At 48.9% G+C, this 23366-nt stretch overlaps 1 protein-coding gene across 1 annotated transcript in view; it reads right to left on the reverse strand.

The window, feature by feature from the left end:
• The window catches only part of LOC146859269 (germ cell-specific gene 1-like protein), a 162711-nt gene that overhangs the window by 16879 nt on the left and 122466 nt on the right, over positions 1–23366 (reverse strand). The window lies entirely within an intron of this gene.

Here is a 23366-nt window from a genome sequence, read left to right on the forward strand (position 1 = left end):
GAAACAGCCCCTGACCTTTCGGGATCGGCCGGTGGCGCTGTACCAGGACCTCTCTGCCATCACTCTCCAGAAACGCAGGTCCTTTAGGATTGCCACTGACTTTTTGCGCGAGCATGAGACGCCGTACTCTTGGGGTCACCCCTTCCGCTTGATTTTTCGGTGGAACGGGGTATTGCATCAGCTACGCTCCTTGCAAGACATTTGTGGTGTCCTGGGGCTCACGGCAGCGGAGGAAGAGGGAGCTACGCCGTCGTGGAGGTCCTCGGAGGGACGGAATCGGCGGAGGTCATCGAGGCGGCGCTCAGCGACCAGTGCAGGGCGCCCGGACTCCCCTACCATTAGGGCGGACATGGCAGACGCCCTGAGGGCGGCGGCCGGGGACTCGATCGGCTCCTCTAGCGTGGCCTTGACGGCCTAACATACACTCCGGGGGGAGATGTCTTTAGCTTCTTAACATGCTTGGCACGGGGCGGGGGGGTTGGGGGGGAGCGGGCGGAGGTGAGTGGCTGGACGTCCACTTTGCTATTTTCTACGGACTTGCCCGTTTTGGGGCTTGACTGAGACTATGGGGTGTTTGAGTTTGGGGATGGCTAGTTGCCAAGGTTGTGTTTTGGGTGGGGGAGGGGGTTGTTTTGGGGTTGGGAAGGTCCCGTCCGATGTTGTCTTTGCCCGCTTTGTCTTGGCTTGTCCCGCACTGTGGCCCCGCGCGCCCCACCCGCTGATTCCCTACCCATTGCATGGCGCTCCCGATCCCTGCGAGGAATGCCGGGCCTAAAGGTAGTGACCCTTAATGTTCAGGGTCTGAATAACCCGGTGAAGCGCAGGGCGATCCTGTCGTTGCTGGAGGGGACGCAGGCGGACATTTGCCTTTTGCAGGAGACACACTTATTGCCCCGAGACTGCCACAGGATGCGCTCTGCTAAGTTCCCCACCCAGTTCTTTTCCTCGGCAGCGAACAAGACGGCAGGGGTAGCCATTCTCCTAGCGAGCTCCTTTCGGGGGGAGGTGTTGCATAAGTGTGCTGAACAGAAGGGGAGGCTCCTTGCGTATCGCATGAGCCTGGGAGGCATAGCATTTACGGTTGGCTCCGTTTATAGCCCAAACGAGCACCAGGAGCGCTTCCTAGACTCCGCGCTGGTGGATGTCACTGCTTCCCCGGACCGACACGTTATCTTGGGCGGAGACCTCAACATTGTCTTTGACTCTGGGATGGACAGATCGGCGCAGCGCTTCCCGCAGACGGGGGAACTGTCCCAGGCTGGGAAGGCCCGAATTGCGGACATGGACTTGCATGATCTCTGGCGCTCCCTGCACCCCACGGATAGGGACTACTCTTTCTTCTCGCACGCACACCGCACTTACTCACGGCTGGACTACCTCCTGGTGAGTGGACCGATGCGTGCCGCTGCCACGGCGGCGGACATCGGGGTCCTGACCCTGTCTGACCACTCTCCAGTTATCGGCGTTTTCCAGTGGCCGGCGGCCTCCCCCTCTCGGGGGGTGTGGCGCCTCCGGGACACACTTCTACACAAAAAATCGGTGGTGCAACGCATCGGGGAGGTCATACAGGACTATCTCACTCACAATAGCAACACTGACACCTCGCAGGCGACACAGTGGGCGGCATTGAAGGCCGTCCTACGGGGGGAATTCATCTCTATCTCTGCAGCCGAGAATAAGGAGCGACAACTGAAGAGGGATGAGTTGACGGCTCAAGTTCGGGAGCTTGAGCAGGTCCACCGCCGTACGGGAGCGCCGAGGGTCTGGAGGCAGTTGAAGGCAGCGAGGAAGCTCCTCTCGGCTCTGGATCTTGATAGGGCGGAGTACGCCGCCTTACGTTTGAAACATGCCTACTACACTGGGGGGGACAGATGTGGCAAGCTCCTAGCACACCGGCTCCGGGTCGCGCAACAGCGCAGCGTCGTGAAAGAATTGGTGGGCGCGGACGGGGGGGTTGTCTCCGGGGACGCGGAAGTAGCGGAGTCTTTCCGCGGCTTCTACGAGGCGCTGTATGCTGAGGAGCCCTCCCCGCCACGGGAGACCGATAGCTATTTGGAGTCGGTGACCCTCCCGGTACTGGACCCGGCTCAGGCTGACCACCTGGAGCGGGACATCCATGTGGAGGAAGTGATTTCAGCTATTGCGCGGCTGAAACATGGCAAGGCCCCGGGCCCGGACGGGTTCACGTCGCTATTCTACAAGACTTTTTGCACGGCCGTGGCCCCTGTCCTTACGCGGCTGTTTAACTCTTTCTCCGCACCGGGAGCCATCCCTCCGGATCTCCTGAGGGCAACGGTCGCGGTAATCCCGAAGCCTGGGAAGGACCGGGCCCTTTGCGGCTCATACCGGCCCATCTCTCTCCTAAATGTCGACCTCAAGTTGTACACGGGGATTCTCGCAGCCAGGCTGGGTCCACACCTCCCCGACCTGGTGGAGGCGGACCAGGCTGGTTTTGTGCCCGGTAGACAGACGGTTGACAACACCAAGAGGGTGACACATGTTCTGGAGAAGGCCTCAAGGATCTCGGGGGAGCGGATGTTGTTGTCCGTTGATGCAGAGAAGGCCTTCGACAGAGTTCACTGGCCGTATCTTGAGCGGGTCCTTAAGAAACTGGGAATCGGCGATAAGTTCCGCACCATGGTATTTAATTGCTATAAGCATCCTTCAGCGTCGGTGCGGGTAAACGGGTGTAGCTCTGGTAGCTTTGCCATCGAGCGCGGCACGCGGCAGGGCTGCCCTCTCTCGCCGCTCCTGTTTGCCCTCTACATGGAGCCGTTTGCTCAGAGGATTCGTGACAATCCGGATGCTGTCGGGGTCCGGATGGGCCAGTACGTCCACACCGTCAGTCTCTATGCGGACGATGTCCTGCTGACTTTGGACGACCCTAGGAGGTCGCTGCCTACTTGCCTCCGAGAGTTGGACGCCTTCGCGGGGGTGGCCGGCTTCAAAATGAATATGAGCAAGTCGATGGCACTGGACGTGTCCCTGGCTGCGGAAACCAGGAGGGATCTTCAACGGCTCTTCCCCATGCAGTGGTCCTCGTCCACGGTGCCGTATCTGGGGATTCTGCTGGCGCCTACACTGTCGGAGATGGTTACGGCCAATTATGCCTCCCTCAGCAGGAAGATCAAGGACGAGCTTGGCCGCTGGAACAAGGGCCTGCTGTCCTGGCTGGGGCGAATCGCGGCGGTCAAAATGACGGTGCTGCCCCAGATACTATATCTTTTCCGGGCCCTTCCACTCCAACCCCCGGTGGGCTGGATACGACAAATGCAGGCTGACATCTCCCGCTTTGTCTGGCAGGGCCGCAGGCCACGCATGAAGAGGGTCCTCTCCACGCTTGCTCCGGAAGCGGGGGGTCTCGGCATTCCGGACCTCCGTAAGTACTTTCAGGCGGCACAGCTCCGCTATCTGGTGGAGTGGAGCAGGTGGGAGTCCGACAAACATTGGCTCTTCCAAGACCAGGCAGTGGCGGGCCGCACCTTACAAGAGGTTCCATTCCTGCGCCGCGCGCACCGCCCCGCTAATCTTTACGCTTCCTTTGTTACGCGGGTCCCCCTGCGTGTGTGGGACGCGGTCTGTGAGGCCCGGGGCCTTACCACCTTCCCTTCGCCGCTCACGCCCATTGCGGGCAACCCGGACTTCTCCCCTGGGATGGAGCCGGGGGTTTTCTCCCACTGGGTGCAGGCGGGCTGCAGGGCACTCTTCCAGATCTATGGCCCGGAAGGAGTGGTTCCTTTTCAGCAACTCCGCCAGGAGTTCGGCCTGACGGAGCTGGACAGATTGCGCTACATGCAAGTTCGGCATTGGGCCCTCCAGCCTCAGGTGCGTGCCGCCGCTGCCCGTCCAATTACACCGTATGAGCGGTGGTTGGCTACTCGGACCTCCGACGCTAAACTGATCACTGATCTGTACAAACACCTACAACCCCCGCCGTTTCACTACTACAATCCGGGGAGGGAGCGTTGGCACAGGGAATTGGGTAGGACACTCAGCCACAAGGAATGGGACAAAATTGCGTATCGGGCGCGGCACTCTGCATACCACACGGGCCTTACGGAAACCTTCACTAAAGTGTCCACATACTGGTACTATACCCCGGAGAGACTGTATGAAATGCATAGACACACTGACAAGGGGTGCTGGCGGAGCTGCGGGCAGGAAGGTACCCTTACACACATCCTATGGGATTGCCCAGTGCTGACCGCCTACTGGAAGGAAGTTCTGGACGAGGTGGATGAGCACTTTGGCATAGAGCTGCCGCGCCTCCCGGCGTATGTCCTGCTGGGCCTCCCCAATGACCTAATGTACCCACTGAAGTCCCGCAGGGGTAGGCAGATTGCGATAGCGCTGGGGTCTGCGGTTCAGAACATTCTGATCCACTGGCGCACATCCACCGCCCCCTCCATCACCGGTTGGTTGCACAGACTCTGGCATGTGCTGGGGATGGAGAAGCTGTCGCTTACGGTTGCGGGGGAGATAGACCAATTTGAGGAGCTATGGCAACCCTTTCTAGCGCTGCTGTCCACTGAATTCCGGGAGCTCACCTGCCCGAGGTATCTTAGGCTTCTCAGGCTGCGGCCGCCGGTGACCCCGGCGGACTAGCTTACATGTGAGATGGGGACCCCCGGCGGGGGGGGGGGGGGCTGTGCGGGGCTTCCTGGTTAGGGCTACTTTGCTGCGGGACCATAGGACGGGGGGAGGGGGGAGTGTTGTTGTTTTTGTACTGGGAGGATGGGGGATGGGAGGGGGGGGACTGTGTTCTGTTGAGGGGTTGATTGGGGGGGGTTTTATTGCTCTGCTTTTGGGTGTCGGATACGCGCGTGGGATTCCACAGCTTGTAATTCTAGCGTTCATTTACTGTGTTCTTCCCTCTGAGCCAACGCTTCACCTATTGCCAACCCTCTGGAGATGCATCCCTTCTTCTTTGACTGTATTCCACGTATCCTGCCTCCTGTCCCCCTCCCCCATGGTTTGTTTTGTCTCAATAAAAACGTTTTAAACATAAAAGTCACTATTTTCTGCAATGATTTAGTGTCAAAGGTACAACTATAGTAATGTTTTAAAATATACAGCAAAATATGCTGTGTTCTTTAAACTTTTTCTACTGTGTGTCATTTAAAAAAAGGTATTTTGAGAGGACCCACATCCCTGTCCATAACCAAGGCCGCTTTCATGCTCTAGTTGCCCTTCGGGGCTCTCTGAAAGGAAAAGGTGGTCTGCATACATGGGATAAAGTACCCACTGCCTTACATTACAGTGCGATATAAAGTCACCGAAGAGTTCCGTGACCATTTAGAGGAACGAGGCAGAAGCAGGGGTGGCTCCTGCCTTTGAGAGCTGGGGTGATGCCCCATTCGCATTTTGGACCCCTAATCCCTCTTTTATGTGCAGATTTAAATTAACTTTACCTCAAAAACCCTCTGCATGCATTCATTTTCATGTGTCCTCACCAGCGGCAGTTATCCTCCAATCGCGGGCATCAGCTGCTGTGAAGTGAGTGGGGTTTCAATTTTGACAGACAGCACACGCCAGTAGCACTCTGAAGCAAGTGAGTGCGAGGTACCTGGCCTGAAAAGTCCACATGTTGGGTTGACCAGCTGCCAGTCTACGGCCAGCCCAACATGCGCAATAGAGGCTTCTCTCCATCTTCACATTAGGAGAGCGGGGTTGATCAAAGTCTCAACCCCCAGTTCCTAATGAGCGGTGAGTTTGCCTGCTCAAGCCAATCCTGGAGCTACTCTCTTGCTTGGTAACAGCAAGGAGGCCGCATCTGGACTGGCTGCAGCAAAGTCTACGAGGGATGCTGCGAAACCATTTCTAGGACACCGACAGACTAAAACGCAGACTCTGAAAAGTTATACATTACATGCATCATGAGTTGTAGAACTGCTTTAAAAAGACCAGAAAAAGGAGTTTAAAAACATCCTGGTAGTCTAAAAAAGGGGGAACAAGTTAAAAATTAACGAAAGTAAAGTGCTGCCCTTTCAGATGGTGTGCGGCAGAAGTGCGTATGCTGTCGAGTCCAAACAAGTCATGGCGGTGTCAGGGACAACCTAAGGATTTTGGGGGCCCTGGGCCAAACATATCTTGGGACCCCTGATAGGAACAGCTTTGAAATTATAATCCAATTTCAGCTCTTTCATGCCCTCTTTAGCCATGTCAATGACAGTGCACAGGCATCCTTGTCCAAATTCTAAATGTATTACATCTAATATTCAGGGATAGTACCCCGAATCTACCCCTAGCTCAACACCCAGACTTATCAGTTACAAAAAAGTATGACATTGTTGGCGCAAGTGGGCATAACAACCATGGGAGACCTATATCCTAATGGGACCTTTATCACGCCAGATGACCTCACATATATTAGCAATCAATCAATGTTATTTAGATTATCGTACCATAGGTTACGAGCCGCTATAAAGGTCCTCTATCCCACTTATCCAGCAGAACCACCTACATTAGAATCACTACAAACATTAATTGCCACCCCTAGTCATACCATTATGGATTCAAATCTTTACAAAAAGGTGCAGACAGAAATAGGTATGAATCAAACAATGCCAGAGACAATGTGGAGTACACTGTTAGATACCCCCTTAAGCGAAGACGACTGGCGATCCTGCTGCGCTCTTACTGAACTATTAACACCCAATGGAAATCTCCGCATTATTCATCAGGCCTATAATATCCACATTTGTAAAGCGCGAGCAATCACCGTAAGGGTCTCTAGGCGCTGGGGGCCGTTAGGAAGATTAAGCACGCTATTGCCCAGAGTCACATGGTGCTAGGCTAATCTGCCGCCGGCGCCAGGAATCGAACCGTGATCCCCAGATTCCAGAGTCAGTCGCCCTGGCCGCGGCGCCACACCTCTTCCATTCACACTCCCCTGAAATTATATAAATATGGGCTACGTGATACTGTGCACTGCAAATGATGTCCACTGGATGGGGCTGATTTTGTACATTTAGCATGGCAATACGAAAAAATAGGACGGTGTTGGGAGCAGGTGATTGGTTTATTGGAAAAACAAATGTTGTGTAAATTGAATTGCATGCCACAACTCGGTCTATTGGGTCACCAAATACCTCTGAAATCCACTAAGAAGAAACTAACTGCGATTATGTTGTTGCAAAAAGAAGGGGAGCAATGCACGGGGACAGTAAACAAACACCCACCATGGAACGTTGGAGAGCAGATCCTGTCTACTGTAGAGGCAATTTGTTGCTATATGCTGAGGAACTGCCCACTGCTGCTGCACCAGCTAACTTTGGGGAACCTCTCACGATCTATTTGCGAGAAAATCCAGAACTGTTTACGATAACTGCTTAATGTGTAAAGTGAACTGTGCTGTCAATATTATATTACTGTACAGAAATGTGCTGATTTATGTTATCCATCATGCAAAACATCCACCTTCTTTGTAAATTGTCTGACATGTACATTATTGATGTTATGAATACATTGTATTAATTAAGAAAACCATAATTTAAATAAAATATATATATTCAGGGATAGTGACAATATTGTAATGCAGCAGCAGAGCCCTACTACACTGCAAATAATCTTTGCGGCCCCCTCCCATTTCTCACATGTGACGTCCTGTTTTAATCTAAAAGAAACTTTTTATGGGTGTTGCATAAAACATAAACACAACATTTCTCTGCAAAATGTCTGTAATAGACTCTCACAAATTAACCACGTTAACATTAATTATAGGAAAACAGTATTTAAAATAATCTGTTTTAAAATAATTATTCAAGGTCAGCAGAGCAAGACTCTCTGCAGAACAGAGGTGGCTCTATCAGGGGGCCCCTGAAAGGCTGGGGCCCTGGCACAGAGCCCACTTTGCCATGCCTTAAAACGTCTGTGGGTGGTATGTATTTTGAGATCATCTCTGTGCTTAGTCATGCGTTGTAACTGGCGTGCTTAATTTTCAGAGTATTGCTAAAGTGCAGAGCATTTTGGCTTTCGGCAAGTTTCATCCTGTAATAAATAAGGGTGGAAAGCCGGTCGTTAAAGTGCATTGTGTGCCTGCTCCCTTCTGGTTCCCGCGGATATGGCTGCGGATATTAAAATATCTCTGTATTCATCTAAAAATAATGAGTCAAGCTGTATCACCGGGAGGTCAAGCTTTGGCCACATTTTGATCAAATGGTAAGAAATTTCCATAAAGTGAGCTGAAAAAACACACATTTATGTTGGCGTGGAGACTTGGCTATGTTGGCGGTGGGCGGGAGGTATGCACAGGTGGAAGAATACTGCATTCGTTAACAGACTAGCGCAGTGCTTAATTTGAGCCAGGGCTTTCCGGTGCTCAGCACCGGCACTTCATTAATTTCTGGTGCTCAGCACCGGCACCTAATAGTCAACACCATACATAGAACAGTCTACCACATGGTGGCGCTGCTCATGTAATTTAGAGATGAGCAGAACAACTGTTGTTTAGGAATACAATATACCTTACAATTGCTCATACCCGCCTCCCCAGCCATTCCTTTAGCTTTGGGGACCTGGAATAAGCTGAACTGTCGCATTTACGTGCGAGAGAGATGGTTAGTAGTTGTTTTGGCAGCGAATACAAGGGTGATGGGTGGTGCAAGCGTCAGTGGCCTCCTGGTCAGAGCCCTGGCACTTCATATTTTACAAATTAAGCACTGTAACAGAGGACATTATTCTCTCATTTATGCGTCTGCAGTAATTCTCCCAGCGTCAGGCAAAGCCTATAATTTATTAATTTAATGGAGTAAATGGGGCATGTCAGGTCTGTCGTGGAGATGAGCGGGAGCTATTTATCTCTGTGTTACTCTGCGGCGAATGCAATGATGGCTTTTATCACAAACACAACGAGCGGCCGCTCCATCTTCATTAGCGGGACGGGGGGGCTGAGCACGGCTCATCGATTGTGCGGGTCTGGCCTTATATTTTAGGTTTCTTTCAGAGGGCTGATGGTTTATCTCACCAAGAGGGGGGCTCACTCATTGGGAAATCGTGTTGCAAATGCACACATTCGCTAGACAGGGAGGGATTGATAGAGCCGTAATAACTTCAAATATAGTCTGTGTGCATTAATTAGCTGAAGACTGGCCAAGCGGAGAAGGGCGCTGTAAGGGCCCCGTGATGGAAATGGAGAGGCTGCCATTGCTTAAGAAGTTCTTGTGCAAGAAAACCCTATCACAGAATGAACTCAATCACGCCCTTGCCTGTTTCATGGCAGAGCCGTATCAATTTCAATCCTCTCCCTTAATGAATGTGAAGAGAATGTTGTGGAGAAACCCTATGCCGGAAGTAACACATGCACATGCCAGAGTTCACTTTTTTAGGTCTCGCATAGGGCAGCACATGCGCTGCCTCTCCGAGGCATTAAGTAATTAGTATGTTGGGTGAAACTCAAGGTAATTTCTACTGCTGCTTGCCATTGGTTTAACTCTGGCATTGCTCTTCTTATAGGGCTTTTCATTGGCTGCTGTTCCAATACTCACTTCCGTTTATTCCGGAAGCAGCACCGCCTAACTACAGTTTTCCTCCACTTTTGTGTGTTCATCTGTAGTTGGTGAGCACTACATTCTTTTACGGTCTCCTCGTCTTCCTCCTCCGGCTTCACCATGGACTCGCCAACGACCCCCACGGTAGCCGATAGGGAGCAGCTCGCCATGCCTGCTTCACTGGCAGTTACACACATTTGTTCCCTAACCGGTGGTGATGTGTGTCTTTATGGCGCTTCTCCGTGTGGGGGCTCTGTGTGCCCACTGATGCCCTGTGCGGTGGTGATGTGTGTCTTTATGGTGTTTCTTCGTGTGGGGGCTCTGCGTGCCCACTGATGCCCTGTGCTTCTGTGAATCCAGACGGCAGTCATGCGTCGGATGCTTCTTCGCAGGTCTCCTTTGGGGAGTTGTTAAACTTTTGTTTCCTTTCACTGGATGCCTGGCCTGGGTACGTATTAGGTCTGGGCTTCGCTACATGTCTGTGCTTGGCTCTTCACTTAAATTTACTTTATTCCTCGCCTTCTTTTCCAACGGCTGTCTTTGGTCCCCATCAGAGCTGCAGCCAGAAGGTGCAAAAAGGTTAATGCCAGTGGCACCCTGCCCCATCAGAGACGACAAGCGCACGCCTAACACAAAACATCGCTAAAGCGGGCGCGTATCTCCCCGGACCGCCCTCCTCTACCCTCATCATTTCTATCTAAATATTCTCACCCCGTGTTCCCCTCGTTGTTTAGGAGCCTGTTCCGGTATCAGCACCCCAGGCGGAAGAGGGGCTGTGGTTACTCTGAGGCAGAATGTGGGGGTCCCCGGCTCCCACCGCAGACCCACGTGTGTGACTCCGGAGCCGGCGCTTTAACCTCTCAGCTTTACACGAGGGCACCAGGTGCAAGCACAAGATAAGCCGAGGACCCTTTACAGCCTCTCAGAGTCAGGCCAGAGTGGGGTGGGGGGTCTGTAGACTTCCAGCAGGGCACATGTACACATCCAGAATATCTCACACGCAGACACACTCATAGACTAGACAAAACACTTGCACACAGAAACACAAACATAGAGGTACATGAAACAGACCGCGTCTCTCACGCACACCTTGAATCACAAAACCTCAGCCTCGTTAACTTGGGTTGATTTTTTGAAGTTTGTTGTGCTTGGTGTTACATTGTACCAATTGTTCAGGTGATGGGAGGCTGGATTCTACACAGCAGTGTTGCTCGGTAGGTGGTGTCATGACTGTCTGGGGGGGGAGAGAGTGTGTGTGTGTGTATGTGTGGGTATTTGTGTTTGTTTGAATTCTTGAACATCTGTTTTCAGGTATAGCTTGTACCCGGATGTAAAAAACACACAGAAAATACACAAGATTGAATAAATTACTCGCACCTTGAGATCTGCTGTGCGTCTTGCGGCATCTCAGTAATCCCTTTCCCTTCAGCTAATTGATATAAACTGTGCCGGGACCCAGCGGCACCTAATAGCCCCCGAGGTGTGCCAGCACTGAAAGCAGTCGGATAGCCGTGCAGTCACCCACCGAGACCCGGCGAGCAGCCCAGCCTGAATCGCACCTCTCTCTCTCTTTTTTTTCACAACTCCTTGTTTTCAGTTTCTCTTGCTTCTACTTCCTTGTATCTTTTTTCACTTCACCATCCCTGCTCACCCACTCACCTCTAAGCACTGCGGATTACTTTCAGCCTGTCAATATATTTGACAAGTATGTACTTCCTTTACACACTTGCAAATAGAATTAAAATTACAAGTAACAAACATGTCAATTGCTCTGTGCGCACTGTTGAGAGGCCAAGGATTGAATGACCATGTGTTCTAAATATATATGGCCCACTGAAAAGCACTGTGGGAAACTAGCACTAATTTCAGCCTCAACTCCAGAGGTCGCAAACATGACCCTTTATAAACAATCACACAGGCGCCTAAAGGCGACTCAGTTCACAGTAGGCACTATTCAGGGATAATACACTGCAAAAAAAATAAAAATACTAAATAACATCCTGGAGCAAGCAAAAACTCTTAGGGAAAGCAAGATTAAGTAAAACATCTGAAATGTACATAGTAACTACATCCCTGACAAATATTTTTTTTACAGTTATTGTTCAGAAATTGATCAGTGTTTTTCCTTTAAAGTTAGCAACATGAATATAAGGCTAGATAGGGGCCCCTTTCAAGAGCTGTCATTAATTACTGCCAGGTTTTAGTACCGGAGGGACCCACCCCACTTAAAGCCACCCCGCATTCTGAACTTCTGAATTTTACAACAGCCAACAATCTATGCCTTCTTCTCTAAGGACCAGCAGGAAATGTGAGTCTGCGTCAATGTTTCATGCAGTCTGAAACCAGGGAAGGAGCTGCCCCGTGTGTGTGTTTACTAATGGTTTCTGAGGGTGAATGTAGCTGCTGCTATCAGTACCTGCCTTTAACAGACCTTGGCTGATACAAGAAGGATTTGTGCCAGCGAAGCGGTTTGGAAATGCTCAAGCAGGAGTTAGTTGTCACTGTGTCATGAGACTGTAATTTATGGTGAACTCGAGATTGATTTCAGTATTTTGACAAATACTTATCATTTTTGATGGGATCACAGTGCTCCATGTTGTTGATTGTAGAAGCCAAACATTTTCGGGGCATGCTTTCAGGGCTTCAGATAGAGACCAAGTGTAAAATAAGAACAAATAAGCACTATCTGATTACATGAGTGACTTCTCTTCTCTTCTAAGCCTCTGTTTTGGTTGTATTGTTTTGCCCTGTGGGAATCCAGGCAACGGGGGAGGTTACAGGTAGGTGTTATACATGTTTGGCTGCCCCCCTTTCCAATGTCTTGCTAGGAGATTAAGGGTAGCTGAAAGGGAAAAGAAAGAGAATAGAAAAGAGAAGGGAGGAGATAGTATACAAGAAGAGTACTTTAGCCGTGGGCCTATTCTGGGCCTGTGGGGTTTTGTTTTGTGGGCAGCCGCCCCTCTCAAGTGAGTTCACGGGGGTTCGTAGGGGTCCAGGTACTCGTCCAGTGATTCCCACATTCCCCTAGTTGCTGGTCTCCAGGGTGAGTTTCACAGTGCGGTGCTATCTGCGCCTCTGAGGTACGTCACCCAGTTGAGCCAGCCTTTGAATGTCGTCTTAGCTGTATCCTTCCAGTTGGACAGGACCGTTTTCACTGCCGAGGTCAGAAGGAGGTCCAACAGGTCCCTGTTGTGCTGTGAATTTAGCTCTGCATTCATAAACGCGGTGGCAAGGGTAGAGAACTCTGGTTTTAATGTGCACACCAGCGCTTCTTTAATGAAAATGAATATTTTCTCCCAGAACGCTTTAATTTTTGGGCAGTAGAAGATGAGGTGTGCAAGGTCCTCCATTTCGTTGTCGCAGTTCCAGCACAGGTCGTTTTCCCTGAGGCCTAGTGCTGCTAGACGAACCGGGGTCCAGTAGGTCTTGTGTACCCGCCAGAATTTTGTCTGAGCTAGTTCTGTGGAGATTTTGTTCCGTCAGGGGGAGGCCTAGAGAAGAGCTTGTTCCTGCTCGCTTAGTGTGGTACCAAGTTGTTTTGACCAGTAGTTCACTGGCTTAACATTAATTTTGGTAGTGCTTGGGCGTAATAGCTTGTATAGGTGCGATACCTGGTGGCCTATTCTGTTGAGTTTCGTCATGTATTGTATAGTTGATGGGTTGTGTTGTGCTAATTTGGCTTTTGTTAGTGCTGTTCTGATTTTTAGGAAATTATAGAACTCGATGTCAGGTAGGCTATGTCTCTCTTTTAGCGTGGTGAACGTGATGCGGTTGCCTTCCTCTTCCAGTTGTGCTGGGTAGGAGATTCATTTCATCTTCCATGCCTCTATAGACAGGCATTTCCCCTTATACTTAACCTTGGTGTTGCCCCACAAGGATTCCCATTTCGAGTTCCTTACGCTGTTCTCCATTTTCTTCTCTATTTTGAGCAGGGCCATTTTTGTGTTTTTGAATATTGGGCTGGAGGCGTGTGTGTTTGTTGGCTGTTAGTAGCACCAGTGGTTCTAGGTTTTTTAGGATGGCTCGCTCGATTAATAGCCATAACGGCGTGTACCCTTGAGGGGGTGACATCCAGTAGGCTCTCTGCTTTACTAGGAATGCGGTTTGAAAGGTTCTGTAGTCTGCTAGGTTTAATCCTCCCAATTTTTTGTCTAGCCTTAGTTTTTTTATGCTTATTCTCGCTTTTTGCCTCGCCATTGGAATTTATTAATCATCTTGTCCAATTTGCGGTGGAAGTCGTCAGTGAGTAGAAGTGGTAGCATGCTCAGCAGGTAATTAATCACCGGGGTGATCATCATCTTGACTGTTTCAATTCTGCCCCACCAGGTTATACATTTGGGGGACCAGGACTCCAAGAGAGTCTTTGTCTTCCCTAACAGTAGTTTCTCATTTTGGTCTAGTGTGGACTTAAGGTCATTACCAAAATGGATCCCTAGGTATTTGATGAACCCCGTTTGCCAGGTCAGGCCCAACCCCCCAATGCATCCCTAGTGGTTTGGACGTTGAGGGGTTTACATTCTGACTTGTCCCTGTTGAGCTTATATCCTGAGTGGTTTGAGTATGTTTCTATGGTTTCTATCAGGGCCGCGATGGAGGTCGTAGGTTGCTCTGTCGCAATGAGGATGTCGTCCGCATAAGCGGCTAGTTTGACTTCCACGTTATTGATGCTGATTCCCTTCACTTGCTCGTTATCCTTGATATCTCTGATCAGGGGCTCCAAGGCCAGGAGGAATAACGAGGGGAATAAGGGACAGCCCTGTCCTGTTCGGCGTTGTAGAGCGCAGGGGTCGGAAAGTGACTCATTAACTACAATGCGTGCTCTGGGGTCCCTGTACAGTGCAATTACCTTCCGTGTGAATGTTTCCCCAAGGTTAAATGACCGTATGCATTGTTCCAGGAAGGCCCAAGATACTCTGTCGAAAGCTTTCTCGGCATCTAATGTGATAGCCACTGCTGGCTCAGCTATTTTGGTGGTGCACTCTAGTATATGGCATAGGAGTCTGGTGTTGTCGTGTGACATACGGGTCTTTAGGAAGCCTACCTGTGAATTGCTTATTAGTCTAGGTAGCATGGGGTTTAGTCTTGCAGCCAGGATTTTTGCATATATTTTGCAGTCCACATTAATTAGAGATATGGGCCTGTAGTTTTTGGGCAATAGCGCGACTTTGCCTTTCTTTGGGATTACGATTATGTTTGCCTCCGACATGGAATGGGATACTAATCCATTCTCCGCACAGTGGTTGAACACCTTTTTCATTGTGGGTTTCAGGTGCGACAGAAAGGATTTGTAGAAAGTGGCTGTGTACCCATCTGGGCCTGGCGCCTTGTTGTCCTTTAGAGACTTGACCGCCATCTATATCTCAGCCGTACTTATTTCCTGTCCTAGCTTCTGAGCTTCTTCATTTGTTAGTTTTGGGAGGTCTAGTCTGTCCAGGTAATTTGTACACCCTTCCCGGTCTAAGACCGGATCATTTTTATAGAGTTCTTGATAAAACTTTTGGAAGGTTCACAGGATTTCTTTATGTCTTGAGTGTGTGTTGTTGTTTGAGTCGGTGATGGCTGAGATGGTGTACTGTCTTTGTTTGTGCTTTAGGTAGGAAGCTAGGAGCTTCCCCGCTCTATTAGCCTTGCAAAGGTTAATGGCCTTATATTTGTTCACCCACAACCCGGCCCTCTCTCTCAATATTTTGTTGTACTCATATTTTTTCCTAGTGAGCTCTGTTAGGGTGCTAGTGTCTTGTATGGCTCTGGCGTGGGCATTTTCCAGTCTTTTGATGTCCTGCTCGAGTTGGGCCAATTGTTGATTAGCGTTTTGGTTGATTTTGGCCTTGATTCCTAATATTGTGCCCCTGACTGTCGCCTTGAGTGCATCCCATACAATCGTGGGGTCAGTGTCTTGTGTGTCGTTGTGCCTAAGGTAATCCTTTATGGCCTCCTCTATTTTACTTTTGTTAACTGGGTCAGACAAGACGTCGCTATTAAACCTCCATCTTTGGGGGATTTCTTCGTTGTGGCACCCGCTCAGCTGTAGGCTGATGCACGAGTGGTCTGAGACTAACCTAGGTACAATGTCAGTATATTCTATTAGGTGTGTGAGTGGGTCTGTGATCAGTATGTAATCTATCCTGCTGTATGAGTTGTGTGGGTTGGAATAGATGGTGTAGTCTCTAGTGTCCGGGTGTTGGAGCCGCCATGGGTCTTTGAGGTTAAATCTGGTACAGATGTTCTTTAGTGTGTTGTGGGCATTTGAGGGTTGAGAGTGGCAGTGTGATTGTCTGTCTAGTATGTGGTCTAGGGCAATGTTAAAATCCCCGCCCACTACTGTAAGGTCATTCTGGGGGATGTCCTCTAGCTTGTGTGAGACCCCCTCCCAGAACGCGGGGTCATCTGTGTTAGGGCCATATATGTTGGCAACATGAATGTTCTCCTCCCCCCTTCTCAGGTGTGTTATCAGGATTCTCCCTGCTTCGTGGTGGTGGTGTGCTTCTATTGTTAATTTGGAGTTCCTAGTTGTCAGTGTAATTACCCCGCGTTTCTTCCCTACTGTCGGTGAGCACACTACCTGGGATATCCAGTTGGCTTTCACTAGTTTGGTATCCTCCAGAGATAGTTTGGTCTCTTGTAACAGGACCACATCCCCCTTGCTCTAAGCCAGGTAGTCGAGTATCTTTTTCCTCTTGACTGGGTGGTTGAGGCCCTTGACATTGAGGGAGACTACCTTTAGGTCAGACGCCAGGTTAAGCTTTTTGGTTTGTGTCATTGGCTATGGTAGGTGAGCGCTGGTAGCCCTATTCTGCGTCCCCAACTCTCGCTTAGTGTGCGCATCCCGCTCCCGCTTGGGTTCATTTCCTGGTATGGTGAAGGTGACTGATACCTGTATTCCCCCGGGTTGGGTCTGCTGTTTGTCCTTCTTGTTCTGGTCATAGTGTTACTTCTTGTATAGAAATGTATAGATAGAAGGGTTGAGATAGTATAGAAGACAGTGGAAAGATTAAGGAAAGAAAGACAAGACAGGCGAGGTATATATAAGGCAAGAGCTCATCAGCTCTCTATGCTTCTTCTCCCTGGGGCCGATTATGTCTCGAGTACAGCACAGCGCAATTTGCGTCCGGTTGTGTGGCCCTTCTTCTGTGCTTACTTCTGTGCCTGTGGATTGCACCCCTTTGTACTTGTTGCGGTTCCTCTCTTGGCAGTTTTGGGAGGGGGGAAGCGGGGTTGTTGGAGGCCGCCACTCTCTTACCGTGGTACCTCCGCTCGTTGCCCTCACCTGTTGCACCCGGCCCGGCGCTCTCTGCGGGCCCTCGATCCTCCCCCTCACAGCGCTGCTCGCACTGATCCTCGGTATACAGGCTCAGCTGCTTGGCTCCCCGTCTGCCCCGATCTCTCTGGCACGGTGGTTGTGGGCTGCAGTATCGCGTGGGTTTTCGGGCGTGGCCCCGGTCGGGAGTGGCCCGTTGCCTCGTAGCATTACTCTCCTCTGGTGCGTGTCTCCTCCCCTGCACACGATTTTCCCCAGCTGTGCTCACTGGGTTGCTCTTGCGCGCTGCTCTGGGACGCGCCCTTGCCTGTCCCTGTGTGCTGGGCTCACTGAGTATTGATTGTGCTTCCTCTCCTCCGCCCAAGATGGCGGCGGATGCTTGGGCGCTTTTTAGTTTCGGTTTCGCCTCTTTTGTTCTGAGCGCACCCCCTCCTCTCGCTCCTGTGATGTACCGCTCTTCTTCACCCTGTGAGTGCTTCTCCTTTTGTATCGTTCCTTTAACCTCCTCCAGCTTCCGTATCTCTTCACTGACTCGGTTGCTCCTTCGCGCTTCTCTTGGGCGCGCCCTTGCCTGTATCTGAGTGCTGGCGCTCCCTTGCTCGACTGCCCACGTTTCGCTATTTGAGCCCTTGCTTAGTTGTGGCTCTGAGGCAGGGGCTGTTGTGGCACTCCGTGGTCTACAGTCTGCTCTGCTCACCTCTCATAGTGTGCCTCCCTCTCGCAGCGCTTGCTAGCGGTTTCGAGTCGCCATTTTCTTTTTTTCTTCGCTGTACTGGGTCTCAGGCAAAGAAGGTCCGTTTCTCCTTTGTTTCCAGGGGAAACCTCATGAATTTGCTATCGCCGTATGGTGTTGATCTTCCGATGTCCATAAACGTTCATCTTTCCTCCTTTCTCCCGGTGTGAACTCGTGGGATCGCCATTTTACCTCTCGGTACGACGGAGCGGCTAATTCACGCAAGCATCGCCCCCACTTTATATTTTCAGCTTGCAGTTTTTCACCATATTGTCCATGGTAAATCCGGCAATGGAAAATGTCTGTGGTGCCCCCGTTCCCTTGATGCACTAAGCATGTGCTTATTTTGCTTAATGGTCAATTCAGCCCTGGGGGATGGGATGTGGCATCCAGAGCGGCCAACTTTGGAACTGGGGGAACGAGGTTCTAGATTCAGTGTGAGCTCGACATCCTTTGATTCTGATTAAAATCACTTAACCTGCCCGTCCCTATAACGTGAATGTAACCTTGTGTAACTGGTTCACGTGTAAAGTGCTCCAATACCTTCAGGTCGAGTTAGCGCTATATAAAAGCACAAAATGATAAGCCATAGTGAAAAGGTTGTTACGTATGCTGTACTTGTGAATTGCATGCAATTTCAGCACGTGAATAGAGGCCCGGGGCGTAACACAAACCCATGTGGCGTGGGTAGGGACACTGTGAAGAAAAGAGTGGCGCACTCCTTTGTAAAAAATATTTCGGGTATTGTTAACAGATGGTAATACAGTAGATGGTGCGATAGGGTAAGTCCTCCTGAGTATGATCAAGACGTGGTTGCACTCTCTTAGAATAAGAGAGTGTCTCCCTTATACACTCAGTGAGAAAGTTTTAATCTTTAATCAATAAAGTAATTTTAATCAAATAAAGCAATTACTTTATTGATTAAAGATTAAACTTTCACACCGAGTGCATAAGGGAGACACTCTCTTATTCTAAGAGAGTGCAACCACGTGGGTAGGGACACACCATGGAACCCCCCAACCCTCACACAATGGGGCCCCAGTTCAGGCCAAGGAGTATCGTAAGATATCCGAGACTCAGGGACCCTCATCACATTCTGCAGGGTGGTCCTCATCATTTTGCGCTACACCACTGTGGAGGCCTGGGTGATCCTGCTGCTTCAGCGTCATTGCACACTTTATTTCGCATGGCATTTTTATATACGCATGCCTGCAAATGACAATGCCTGTTATGTATGTGTTAAGAAAACCTACAAAGTGTGTGTTTATGCGCACCACTTGCAGGTTTTCAAAACACATAAATAAAAGGCAGTGTCATTTACAATGTCAATAGCACAAACCCTCGCAAATGCGAGACCTATTGCATTGCAAATGCTTGTTCTGTTATGCTTCCTTGAAACAAATGGCAACCCAGCAAAATGCATTTTATGTTCTTCAGTTTGATTTATTGCCCTCATTTTCCATTTTATTGAATTTAAATATGGCACACTACTGACCAAAGGCAAGCATGTCAGTTGTTGTTTATTTGTTTATCTGTCATGAGTTACCCTTTAAAAGTTTAACTATTGCTCAGTGTGGGCTACTAAAGGTAGGAATAGCTGCATTGTAAATAATGGTGAATCCAGGATATGTATTATGAAAAGTCAAGCAAAGTACCTCTGTATACTCAATATTCTGTGTCTTCTGTACAATCTAAATGGACATTTTGTTGCAAAGTTGGTGTTAATACTTTTGCTTCATTCCGTGAAATTTTTTACAGGCCAAGTGCGTATGAGGACTCTGCGAGCCACCAAGCGCAGCAGTCTCGTCTCCGTGCGCCGAACGTTGTTTGCACAAAATTACGAAGGAAAGACGAGGGCAGATGGAGACCACACCGCGTGACCTCTGCTGTGGCCAGGCTCGAGTCGCATTCGTCCTGACTGGTGTCACTTATGTGATCCAGTGGTCAAATGGGGGGACCTGAAGTGCACGACATGAAAACACAACCGCTCAGATAGTTGAAATGCGTCAGCTGAAGTGTAAGGCATGAGTCTCCCATGCCGTAAAACTCAGGGAGAGGTAGACAGGTAAGCAAGCCTTCTTACCAGTGTGCCTGCTTCCCAGAAAGTAATGTAAATGTGCGCAACTGGTCAATCTGCAGATGTAAAGGGTGCCTGGAAGCCGGTATTGGCTTTAATTGATGGAATCGCATGAAGCTTCCTGAAACCTATTGATGTCATAACATTTTCTGTGCTTTATTAGCTTTCTTGGTTTCTCAAATGTGCTTGAAAATGCACTACTTTCCCACTGTTTTTAAAGATTTTCTCGGGGGGAGAACCCCATCCTGAGACCCTGTTATGACAGTCACGCACGCTCGCTTGCCACCAGGCACTCATTGCAAACTTTTATACCGCACCACTTTCAAATGTCACCAGCCACCACTGGGCAGAAGCCAGAGTTCCTTTATAAGGTCATGGAACTCTAGTAGAAAACGACAGGTTTTGTTTTCGCTGTTTAAACTGCAGCTTTAATTATGCTCTGTGCCCAGCCCTATTCCTTTGCCGCTGGCTCGGGCAACAGGAATTATGATGCCAGAACTCAAGGTAATAAGTAATCGCAGTCGGGCAGCTATGTAATTTCTTAATTACAGGCAACTAGAGATGTCACAAGTCGCCAGTGAGGAGGAAATTAGACATGGGTTTTTAGGCACGGATTTCAGGCACCCATGCAATGTATAGATTACATAGAAAAGCAAGAGTTTCCATATTCAACTTCCACATTGTGTTTGTGGGAGACCACCTTTAGAGACCACTGGAGCGCAGAGTAATCATGAAGTCAGAACTGTAAGTGCTTCCACACAGAAATGTGCACTTCACTGGATTGAAAGACAGATCAATATAGGTAGAATATTGCTAGGTTGCGTAGAAGGTAATAGAACCTTAATACAGCCTGGGTCTTCTCAACCCTGTTCACCCAGACTTAATTTAGAATTGGCTACTAAGAAAGCATGCAGAATAAAATCTCACAGTATGAATGAAATTTGAGTAGGACAATTCCAGCCTTCACTGCTTCCCATATCTATACCCCTGGCAGCTGCACGGGGAACCGGCACAGAAAAAGGTTTTTCAAGAGGGACCGTCACTGTAACTCTTCAAATAAATATATCTATCATTTAAAAGGGTAACACCGGGCTGAATCTATGTCTGATGTACATAGCAACAATATTTTGAGAAAACACACTAGAAAGATGGAATTTCACTAACTATGAGACTGATTCCCCTTTAGAGTAATTTAAGGTACATTTATTTCATATGACTGTCCTGTAAACTCATCATGGATCAACCCCCTCCAGCACTGAGAGCTAAACACAATAGAAAGAATGGACAGACTTCAGAGAGGGCAGTACTGAGAAAGCAGTAACACTTAGAACAGTCCTAAAACAGGAAGCACTCAGAGAAGGGCAGCGGCGATGGAGGGGTGGTACATAGAGGGGGCAGCACTCAGAGAGTGGCGAGACTAAGGGGGTCATTAGGATGGCGGAAGGACCGCCACCGCCAGCCGTGCGGTGGCAGGCCCTCCGCGATCCGATTGCCAATTTACCCCCGCCACATTACAATGGCGGGGGAATCGTTCCGCCACGCTTCCACCACAGGCAATTGTTAGGATTGCTTGGCGGAGCGGACAAGACCAGGGAAATAGTGGCGGCACCTAGCAGGCACCGCCCACCAGATTACAATGCTGGCGTCAGCCAGCCTTTCCATGGCTGTGGAACCGCCATAGAAAGGCTTGCGGGGATTGGGTTTGGGAGCCTGTTGCAGGCCCCCTTGTCTTGGGGGGAGGTTTTGCTGCACAGCTGCAATTCCCTGCACTGCCTGGCAGGCACCGCGTGGTACCTGCCACGTAGTGCAGTAACATGCACAGCATTGCTATTTAACATTGCGCATAGTGCTGCAGCCAGCAGCACTGTCCGCAATGTTAAATAGCCGGGATGTGCCCGCAATGCTGGCGGGCGCATCGTAATAGCAGTGGTGGGACTTCCGCATGGCTGGCGGGCAGTCCCAACCACTTCAATAATGGTGGGCGGACTCATGTCCGCCTGCCATCATAATGAGCACCTTAGAGAGGGTCGAGACTAAGAAAAAGGCGGTACTCAAAGGGCCAGACACACAGTTCACATCATGTACATGCCAGGCTACAGCTTGATATATGAAGCACTGCAAACCTTCCCTATTTAAGATATATGATGCCTTACTAGAATTTTGAATAAATTACACTTTTTGTACTCATTTATTTAAAAGATTTCGGCATGAGATTGAAAGCTCTGTGTCTGCTGGAGAGCAGTGACAATTCACGTCTTGACAGGTAGCTCCATTTAATGTCAGCAATATTAAAGCTCAACAAAGTACAGCAAAACAACGCTGGCCCTCGTGGGTTCATGAAGAAACGAACTTCAGATTACATTCCTTGAGCTGGATTATAATGGAGCAGGTAAAACAAAATGTTGTATATCTCCTCTAAATTGCAGGAAATTAATTACGTAATCATTCTAAATCTAACTTGCACCAACAGGTTTGCAGTGAAATTTTACTAATCAACTTTTACACCTTGATAAACACGAGATACACGTGGGACTAAAATGCTAATTGCATGGCAGAATAATTAATTAATTAATGATGGTACGCAAACTAACCTTAGATTGTGGTGAAATAGATAAATTGAATGATTTATGTTGCTTTGTGGTTGTTTGTGCTTCCAAGACTACAAAATGGTGAGTATTATCGCTTTAAATGTTGCTACAGCTAGAGAAATACTAATATACATTGGGATTAATGTGGGTTTAAACATTAGAATCTCCATTTCTATATTTTAATTACTGTTATGTCTGTTTTTGCTTAAGTTGGCATTCGGGCCTACTAGGCCGCAGTACCCAAGATGGAGTCTCTACAGAAAACGCCACCATGTGAGCGCGATGGATTTCTGCACAAAATAGAATGGCTATGGAGATCTCCAAATGACCCCAGATCTGTGACACTGTGTTCCTTGTCAAGGATATGAACGTGTTTGCCTGCCAACTGACAACGGTGTGAGAACAGCGGAAAGGACAATACAGAACCTGTGGAGAAATGTCTTCTCTTCCTCTAAATGTTACATTCGCAACTTTCGCCTGGGAGCAAAAGGAATATTATACAATTTGTGCCGTCCTATGCCAAGTCTCATGGAGAACCAGTTTACCCTGGGAAACTTTAGAAAACTTACAGATAACCCCGAACGGTCCAACCAGAACATTTCTCTACCCCTAAATTGTTGCACGTTCATATGAAGTAAGAGGGAAAAAGGGTATAAAAAGCCCTCATCTGCCAAAGGGGGTTGGTCATCGGGCTGATCTTTCATGGCGTTGGGTCTGCATTGAACTGGTGTTGTTTAATTGGTTTGCCTTGGGTTTCTTTGGTTTTCGGGACAGAAGTTTGCAGTGTACCTTATATTTCGTCTGATGGTTTGATCTTTGCTGTAGGTCGGACAGCCTATCCTGGAAATTGTACCAGAGAATGGGGATAACCCTCTGTTTACTCAGAAAGTCGCAGACGCTTGATAATTGGTAATTAATTAATTGCACTTTCTAAATTCATGCTTATTTACTAAATGTCTGATTTCTCTTTAAAATTAAACTGAATGTATATTATGAACTGTAGTACATAAATGCTAATGTAGAGAAATTAATATTATGTAAATAAAAATGTTATTAATAAGAAATGTTTGTGGTTCCTTAATTAATTACAGAAAAATACCAAATGTTTCCTAGGCTTTAATTGTGTTTTAGCTGGTCCTAATTCACCATCAACCAGTCCAACTAATTGGTCCATCGACCAAGTGGTGGAGTGCCTTGATGTTAAGGTCAGGATTCTGTAGGT

Source organism: Triturus cristatus, chromosome 3_2, assembly GCF_964204655.1.
Source record: "Triturus cristatus chromosome 3_2, aTriCri1.1, whole genome shotgun sequence".
NCBI lineage: Eukaryota > Metazoa > Chordata > Amphibia > Caudata > Salamandridae > Triturus > Triturus cristatus.